The sequence below is a fragment of the Poromitra crassiceps genome, assembly GCF_964638095.1.
Source record: "Poromitra crassiceps genome assembly, chromosome: 6".
Taxonomy (NCBI): Eukaryota; Metazoa; Chordata; class Actinopteri; order Beryciformes; family Melamphaidae; genus Poromitra; species Poromitra crassiceps.
The window spans coordinates 5,646,288-5,655,961 of NC_139627.1; the positions used below are offsets into that span (position 1 = coordinate 5,646,288).

The 9,674-nt window shown below is 45.1% G+C and overlaps 1 long non-coding RNA gene across 1 annotated transcript; it reads right to left on the minus strand.

Moving 5' to 3' along the window:
• Positions 1-539: 539 nt before the first annotated feature.
• LOC310778310 lies at positions 540-5,655 on the minus strand. The gene is made up of 3 exons (XR_014552767.1): positions 5,535-5,655; positions 1,511-1,583; positions 540-1,300 (listed from the first exon to the last, which is right to left on the minus strand). It is a non-coding gene; the product is annotated as an uncharacterized lncRNA (long non-coding RNA).
• Positions 5,656-9,674: the final 4,019 nt, after the last annotated feature.

Genomic DNA, 9,674 nt, shown 5'->3' on the forward strand with positions numbered 1-9,674 from the left:
CCTCCCCCCTTGCCATATCAACAAAAACATTTCTCATCTACAGCCATAGGGTATCATTATTCACACATATCTTATAACTCATATCATCGTAACATATCTCCATCATGAAACAGTCTTAAGCCACATCAGAAAAACATAGAGAAAGTAAACCACATCCAACAGTCGCCAACCCCACAGATCTCATGTTAGTAAATCTTAGGGACAATATATCTTCAAAATATGTCAACACAAAATATGATGCTCTGTATGGTGGGTCAGAAAAAATAATGGTGATATTAGCTGCATGTTATTCTGTTGTAGTAATCACAAATCAGACAGTTTCACAAGCTCTCCATTTACTTTGTAATGACATTCTTACATTGTTGTTTACATTCTAGCAATGCAATGTCAGAAACAAACATAATTATTCATAATCAGACTGTCACTGAACTTTGATTCATTGATTACATGTGTGGATGGACAGAGAGAAGTTTGTTCCGTCTGCAGACAGTGGAGGGCGCTCTTCAGGTTAGATGCAGCGGTGTTTCTTCAGACTAGATGACTGAACGAACATTTTCTTACAGCAGTCACACCAGTAGCCCGTTCCAGTGTGAATGCGTTTGTGTGTTGTTAGGTGACCTAACTGACTGAAACTGCTTCCACATTGGTCACAGTGGTAGGGCTTCTGTCCAGTGTGAATGCGTTTGTGTGTTGTTAGGGCATCTAACCGACTGAAACTGCTTCCACATTGGTCACAGTGGTAGGGCTTATCTCCAGTGTGAATGCGTTTGTGTGTTGTTAGGGCATCTAACCGACTGAAACTGCTTCCACATTGGTCACAGTGGTAGGGCTTATCTCCAGTGTGAATGCGTTTGTGTGTTTTTAGGTGACCTAACTGACTGAAACTGCTTCCACATTCGTCACAGTGGTAGGGCTTATCTCGAGTGTGAATGCGTTTGTGTGTTGTTAGGGTATCTAACCGACTGAAACTGCTTCCACATTGGTCACAGTGGTAAGGCTTATCTCCAGTGTGAATGCGTTTGTGTTTTTTTAGGCTACCTAACCGACTGAAACTGCTCCCACATTGGTCACAGTGGTAGGGCTTATCTCCAGTGTGAATGCGTTTGTGTTTTTTTAGGCTACCTAACTGACTGAAACTGCTCCCACATTGGTCACAGTGGTAGGGCTTCTCTCCCGTGTGAATGCGTTTGTGTGTTTTTAGGTGACCTAACCGACTGAAACTGCTTCCACATTGGTCACAGTGGTAGGGCTTCTCTCCAGTGTGAATGCGTTTGGGTCTCTTGTTGGTGTCTCTCTGTTTCTAAAAAAAGACACAAAGAAGAATTAGGGCATGGGGACTCTGTGTGTGTGTGTGTGTGTGTGTGTGTGTGTGTGTGTGTGTGTGTGTGTGTGTGTGTGTGTGTGTGGGTGTAGGTGTGTGTGTAGGTGTAGGTGTAGGTGTGTGTGTGTGTGTGTGTGTGTGTGTGTGTGTGCTGCAACATCAGTGATACAACAGTGATATTTTTCTCACCTCTTCTGAAGAATTCATTTGGACAATGCTCCTCCCCTCCTACGCCAGATGTCTGTCCTCCCACCAAGCAGCTCTGTAGATACAGCAGGGTTAAATTAAATCAGTCATATACAATTTAATTACAAATTGGGGTCTCAAACTGTTTAGGAAATTGTTCAAAATTGAATGGTATGTTGCTTAAAATGTATTGAGATAATCATAGGTTTGAAGGTATACAAATATTACAATCTAAAGGTTGAAGATTTCTGAGTTTTTAAATAGCAGAGGATGATTTCAATGAATAAATTAAGACAGATTCCTATATCAGATCTCTTGGCCATGTGATCTCATCTCATGGCTTTTGCCTCAAAGACATCGATGACTGGATGTCTGCCCACCACCTCAAGCTCAACCTTGGTAAGACAGAGCTACTCTGCCTCCCAGGGAAAGACTGCCCTCTCACAGACCTCTCCATCTCCATTGACAATAGCACTGTACTGTGCTTCCCTCCCAAACAGCTAAGAACCTTGGGGTGATCCTTGACAACCAGCTGTCTTGCTGTCATTGCTGCGACAGCACGCTCCTCTAGGGCTTTGTACAACATCCGCAAAATCCGTCCGTTTCTCACCAGGGAAGTGACACAACTCCTGGTCCAGTCACTTATCATCTCCCGCCTGGACTACTGCAACGTGCTTCTGGCCGGCCTACCTGCCACCGACATCCGACCGCTTCAGCTCATTCAGAATGCTGCAGCCCGTCTGGTTTTCAACCAACCAAAAATTCTCTCATGTCACTCCCCTCTTCCGGGACCTTCACTGGCTTCCCATCTCGGCACACATCCAATTCAAGACACTGGTTCTGGCCTACAGGGCAGTACACCAGACAGCCCCTCTGTACCTAAAATCTATGGTCAGGCTCCAAATCTCTCACCGTTCCCTCCGCTCCTCCACCAGTGCAGGACACCTCGCCCCTCCTCCGCTACGGGGGCTCAAAAGTCGCTCATCCGTTTTGCGACTCTTCTCGTCCCTGGCACCTCAATGGTGGAAGGAGCTCCCACCTTCGGTCAGGACGGTCAAATCACTGCCGATCTTTCGGCAAAGACTAAAAACACACCTTTTCAGGCTCCATCTGGGCCCTTCTTGAACTGACATCTCTGTCTCTCTCTCTCAAAATAAATAAAAAAATAAATAAAACCACTATAGGACGAATCAGCGTGACGTCACTGCCACCAAAAAATGCGTAACCCTGCGGCAGTTAACTATATGAGTGGTGCCAAACAAACGTTATTATCTTAAAAGGTTAAATTGTAAACACGGTCAGCCGGCTAGAGTCAGACGCTCAAACTCAGGCACGTATTCCTTCAGAAGTGGTCATAGATTGTGTTGCATAGTTGATTTCTCTATTGTTGACAAAAATGTGTTCATGTAAGTGGCTTTGGATAAAAGCGTCTGCCAAATGACGTAATGTAATGTAATGATGTTTAGTTTAGTGTGTGTGAGTGAGAGAGAGAGAGAACAAAGGGTTTTCTTGAGTTCGATGGACATGAGAGAATTTGGGATCGCGTCTAATAACGGAGATCGAGAGAGAAGGTGTGCTAGGGTTGCCAGCCATCCCTTAAAATACGGAATCATCCCGTATTTGCAAACAAAAAGACGTGTTCTGTATTGAACTGATACGGGATGCGATTTGTCCCGTATTCGAGACACTGTAGTACAAAGCGATTTGAGCGAGTAAACTCCACAGAGGAGTCTCGTCCGCTGGCAATGGCACCGCTGCAACTGCACCGCTGCCTCTCCCCCTATGTAGCCGGTGACACCAGCGCGGTGTCATGTTACAGCAGCCTAGCGAGAGGCTGTGGACAGTGCGCAGGACACAGGGAGCACTCAAAAAAAGTTCCTCACTCACCCGGCATCACAATGCCATTGTTTTTGTTTTGTTTTGTAAACCGCTTTTTGTGCTTGCCAGTAGGTGGCGCTATGCCGAATAGCACAGAATTTGGGCACTGAACTCCATCAGGTCCCCCCTAAGCGCACTCCCCAAGTTTGAAGTCAATCCAACAAATGGTTCTCGAGATTAACCACTTTTTGTGTTTGCCAATAGGTGGCGCTATGCTGAGTCTGTGTGTGTTTGAGGGTGGGCTGGCGTGGTATCGGACTTACTTTCGTGACACAAATTGTGACTGACACTGCCCGCGCCCCGCCAACAAATCCGACCTGGTGTGTGGGCAACATAATGAGCATATTCTGAGACATATTCAGACCACAGATAAACCTATACATCAGGTTTCTCAACAGGGCATGAAAGGTGTTAACTCCTGCTCCACAAAACATTTCACTGGCCCTGCTACACCTTGGCTTCCTAAGAAGGATCCTCAGACAGTCATTATAAGCAACCTGGAGCTTTTGAATGCTAGCCTGCTTAAACTTGACCCACAGGGGGGCAAGTATACAGAGGAGTACAGTAGGCTCTAAACAGGTTTACCTTTACATCATCTGAGCAAAAATAAAACTTCTTCCTCAGCATGTTAGCTTGAGCATACAGTACACGCCTCTGTCTGTACATGTCATCATCATCACTCATTTGATCAGTTATAATATGACCCAAATATTTAGTTTGACAGCAAACTGCCAGCACCTGCCCAGACAGATAAAAAGAAGGAAAGGAGAGATCCTTATCACCTCTTGTTCTGCAGATCATAGTGACACTCTTTTTAGCATTATATTTCACATCAAAACGAACAGAACAGATATTCAGCAATTGTTGGAAACCAGTACTGCTTGGAGACAGGATAACCAAATCATCGGCATACATAAAGTGATTTACAGTGGTGTTACCAATCACATATCCCGTTCAGCAGCTGCTGAGCTGTACAGAGAGTTCATTCATATATAAATTGAACAGAGCAGGGGGAAAGAAGCCCCCCCTGACGGACGCCATTCCCGACACCAAAAGGAGCAGAGACCGTATTACCCCACCTTACCTGCATGGTCTGGTTAGCATACCAGAATGCCAGGATTCTAATAATGCTAACAGGCACGCCCCTCTCCCTCAGTTTAAAAAAATAGTTTCTGGTGGTTGACTCGGTCGAATGTCTTAGAGGCATCAATAAACCCCACTAAAACAGAGGAATGCTTACCTTTATACATATCAATAACCTCTTTCAATGCATAAATACAGAGGTCAGTACCATGCTTGGCTTTGAATCCAAATTGATTGTCAGACGTGACTAAAAAGGAACTTAAATAATCTAATAAAATGCTCTCTAAAACTTTAGAAAGTACACTGGCTAACGCAATAGGTGGGTAGTTGTCCACACTCCCCACCTTACCTGCCTTGTCCTTGATGACTGGCACCAAAGTGACCGACAACAAGGAGTCCGGCAGCAGCCCATGTGTGATGAGGCCTGTAAAACAGATGGAGAGCAGGACAGCCACCCTGGGGCTCGATGTTTAAGATGCTCTGCAGAGATATTATCCAGGCCGCTGGCTTTGTTATCGGCCAGCTGAGTTATAGCTTGAAGCACCAAACAGCCTCACTGTTAGGGATGCTGCTCACTTTTTACACAGTTAAACACAGCAGTTAGTGTTAGTGTTAGGCGGTGTCTCCGACAGACACAGTAACAACGTAGCCTATTTTGGTCTTCATGTCTTGTAGTAGCCTAGTTAGTAGTTGTTAAGTAGTAGGAAGCATTGTTGTCTGGTCCGGAGCTAGCCTGAGAGGCTAATAAAAGCTACATGTTACAGAGTAAGCTGACTATCAGTACGTTATTGCACGCATAGGCCTATCTTTACATTAAAACATTTTATTTTTTTTAGAAGTAGGCTATGTCAGTGTTTGAATAGCTGAGAAAGTGAACACTGTAAATAGTTAGCACTGTGAAGCTGATACAATTCAGGTGGTGGTAATGCAACATGTAAGGATGCCAACCGCCATAAAACACAGAAGAAGAAGCTGAGAAAAAGTGAAGTGCTGTGGGGTTGCAGCTGTTGAAAACCGTCTATATGCACTAGTCTATATCTAATTATGTAAGATGATTCAGCCTTACTTGCGTTTCCAAAGTTCTCCTTGCTTGTGCGCATGTAGGTTAGTCGTAGACTGGATCGGAGCACAAATAAACCTTGATCAGAGGCCTAGTCCTCCTGGTCTATTGTCCGGGAAGCGATATTTGTTTCCAATGATGGCGAAGGCGTGATACGCCCCTCTCTGCCTCTGATTGGCTGACTGCACTCGGCCAAGCGGATGTGATTGGATGAACGTTTGACGCTAGGCCAATCAGAGGCAGAGGGGCGGGTCATGCCTTCGCCATCATGGGGAAGAATTATCGTGTTGTTCTTCTTCTTCTTCTGTTTGGTTTTACGGCGGTTGGCATCCAAGATGTTGCAATACCGCCTCCTTCTGGACTAATCCATCCAATGTTTCCCTACGCCATTACAGTCTTGTTAATTATTAGTCCAGTTTCTCTCAAAAACGGACCAGTATAGTTTCTTTCCATCCACTGCTCCCACACATCCCATTATATCCTTCACACTGGCCTCTATTCAAGGCCGTAGCTAAACACTAAAAACTCTCTTCCCTCTAATTGAGACTTGCCAACGCTACATGCATACAAGCTGTATGTAGAAAGAGAAACACAATGAAGATATCCAGCTGAAGAACTAGTGAGGTGGCATTGCATATAGGATATAATAAAGGTGATGTACAGATGCACTGACTTGATCTTTTCTTAACTGGAGTTTGAACCAGAAAAACCTTGTTTATTTTATTAATACATTGATTTAATTAATACAATAAGCACAACCCTACAGATGGCTTCATAACAATATTAGATTAGATGAAAGTTCACGTGTCACAAATTCCATCAAAAAATATATTAAAAATAATACAAAACTGTTTAAATACGATGTATGAGCTGTCAAATTAGTTGTACAGGGGAAAGTAAATAGAAAGTAAAATATAGGCTATATAGAAATTAGTATGGATATTCATGTGTATTCACAGAATGTGGATGATGTATGCAGTATTTTCAATGAGTAATAAATAGGCTATAAAATGCTATAATGTTGTTTTGGCAAAGAGCTCCACCTCCAGTAACTGAATGATGATGCATAAAACAACACTTACTTGCGTTTATTTGAAACACTTATATTTGCATTTTATTTTGAAGGCAGAGACATTCTAACGGAAGTGAGTTTCCTCATTGCAGCTGGCTTCATCAATGGAGCACCCAATGGCAAACTCTACAACCAAATCACAATCAAGTTTAATTCTATAGCTGCTATTTACCAGTTCCCCCCCAGTCACCCACCCACATAGACACACAAGCACATGCAGTATTATTGACCTCTCATGGTTTTATTCCAGGTCTATTTTATTCTGTTTTATTCTGAGTATTCTTATTTGATTATCTTTTATTACTTATATACAGGAGTAGGCTATATAAAAAATAAAAAATAAAATGCTGTCATGATACCAGTCAGCTCCTCTATCATAATGGCTCCTCCCCTCCATCTCCGCCTCCGATGGCTCCTCCCACGGCTCCACATCCATGCCAGTGCTACTAATAGCATAGAAAACAGCAGCACAGGCCCTAATGCAACATTTTGGATGCCAACCGCCGTAAAACCAAACAGAAGAAGAAGAAGAAGAAGAAGAAGAAGAAGAAGAAGAAGAAGCACAGGCCCTGAGCTATCCACCAAGATCAAGAACGAACCAACGAACGGACGTTCTGCCTCTTTAGACCGGCGGTTTCAGAAATTCCAGGACAATAAACCAGGAGGAGTCGAGGACTAGACCTCTGATCAAGGTTTCTTTGTGCTCCGATCCAGTCTACAACTACTGTGCACGCACAAGCAGGACAACTTCTTTGGAAACGCAAAGACTCCAAGTAAGACTGAATCATCTGAACAGAATTAGGCTATATGAGCCTTATTGTTAGATGTGTTGTGCATATAGGCTACTGATCATAATGGAATGAATATCCTCTAGAAGCTTTGAGGACGATTGTGATTATCTCCTTTGTTTATTGAGTAGTGATTACTACCGGTCACGTGGTCAGACTCACCGTCGACTAGCCTACTACTGAGTTGATATTGTAGCATTGTCAGGAACGAGGCGATAGTCAGGATCTAGTCACCGCACTTTATTCTTTATCACACACAGGTCCGGGCCCGGGGCTACTGTCAGCCGTAGCCCACGCCAAAACAACCCCACAACACACACCAAAACCCCCCGCTAGCTTCTCCGCTCTTCCCACACACAACCTGTCGTGTTATTGAATAACCACTCTCGTGAGTTCTTCTGTATCTGGTTTAACGTGAACTTTATTTAGACCGCTCTCAACATGAGTAGCACACAACCTGGTCCTGACATGAGTATCCCTGGAGTCGCCTCCCTATGACGTCACTAGTAGCCCCAGTAGACCTTACAGAATGCCTTATCAATAACATCAGCATAACACCACATCTCCCCTTTCTAGAATCATTGCCTCTATAGCTGGAAGGTCTGTTCCTGTCTGAACATGTAAACCATACATCAATGCCTATATAATGCCATACTGTAAACATAAACAAATCACTTATTTTCTTTACTGTAACCTTTAGCTTATTCTGTAAACATATCCTCTTTTTTTTTTCACTGAACAAGGTTTCTACACTTTTACAAATTATTTCAGGATTTACAACTTATTTTTCTCTTTTCTTTACTTACAGAGCTGTCATCTTTTTTTTTCTTTTTACTTTTTTTTTTTTTTTTTTTTTATTGTTATTATTTCCGAAATGTCTCTGTTTTAGAAAAGTCTCTGATCTATAAGTCCAACCTGTTTGGTTTCACCACAGCTCTCCCAGACCTGGTTCTAGGAGTAGATGGTGGATCTGGCACGTTCTGCTTTGGTGGTTCTGCTGCACTCGGCCCCGGAACACCTCCCAGGGGTTGTTCTGCCGCAGCACCTCTCTGCTCAGGTGACGGCTCCATCGGGATGAGATGGCGACGGTTTCGCCTGACTGTCCCGTGGGGGCCATCCACGATGTATGAACGTGGGGTGGTGTGGCTGCCGATCACAGTCCCCGTTGCACGTTGGTCAGCGAGCCACACTTCCTGTCCGGGCGTGAGCCTGGCGAGATCTTGAGCACGGTGACGTCGGTTGTACTGCTGTGCACCTTTCATCCTCATCTCCCCCTCTTTCAGAACCACCGCTTCAGCGTCGGGAAGAGCAGGATCCAGTAGGGCTGGAAGTGTTGGCACTGTAGTGCGCAGTCTTCTCCCCATGAGAAGTTGGGCTGGGCTGTATCCATTCTGTAGTGGGGTGGCTCTGTAAGCGAGCAAGGCGAGGTAGGGGTCAGCTGCTTTCTTCAGGAGCCCTTTTACTGTCTTGACAGCACGCTCAGCTTCCCCATTACTTTGTGGATATCTCGGGCTGCTTGTGACGTGACGGAACCCGTAAGACTCTGCGAACGCTGCGAAGGCTGTCCCGGAGAACTGCGGCCCGTTGTCTGTCACAAGAACCTCAGGAATGCCGTGGCGGGCGAAGATCGATTTTAAGTGTTGGATTACATCCGCTGACTTTGTGGGAGTCAGCAGAGCGATCTCCACGTACCTTGACGCGTAGTCCACCACCAGCAGGTATGACTTGCTCCCCAGCATGAACAAGTCCGCTCCAAGCTTTTGCCATGGTCGGCCCGGATACTGTGTTGGCATCAGCGGCTCGGCGTGATTCTGTCTCTCTTTGCTGCACGTCCGGCAGTGGAGGACCAACTCGTTGAGCTGCTGGCTTAGCCCCGGCCACCATACTGACTGTCGTGCCCGCTCCCTGCACTTCACCACCCCCTGGTGGCCTTCATGCAGTCTGATGAGCACGTCGTTTCTCATAGTTGAGGGAATGACAAGTCTGTCCCCTTTCAGCAAAAGTCCATCATTCACTGTGAGGAATGCCTGTTCCCCCCAGTACAGCTTGAGTGCTGGCTCACAGTTGCTGTGAGTTGGCCAGCCTTCTTCACACAGCTGCATCACTCTTGCTGTGACACTGTCTCTTAACAGCTGTTCTCTCAGCTCATCCAGGTAGACAGTGCTGGCAGGCAGATTCTCCATTATCATGTCCACATAGATGTTTGTGTCTTCAAATAGCTCCTTTTCACCTGGAGTTCTCTCTCTTTTCACAGGAGCGCGTGACAGCGTATCGGCTGTCCACAAA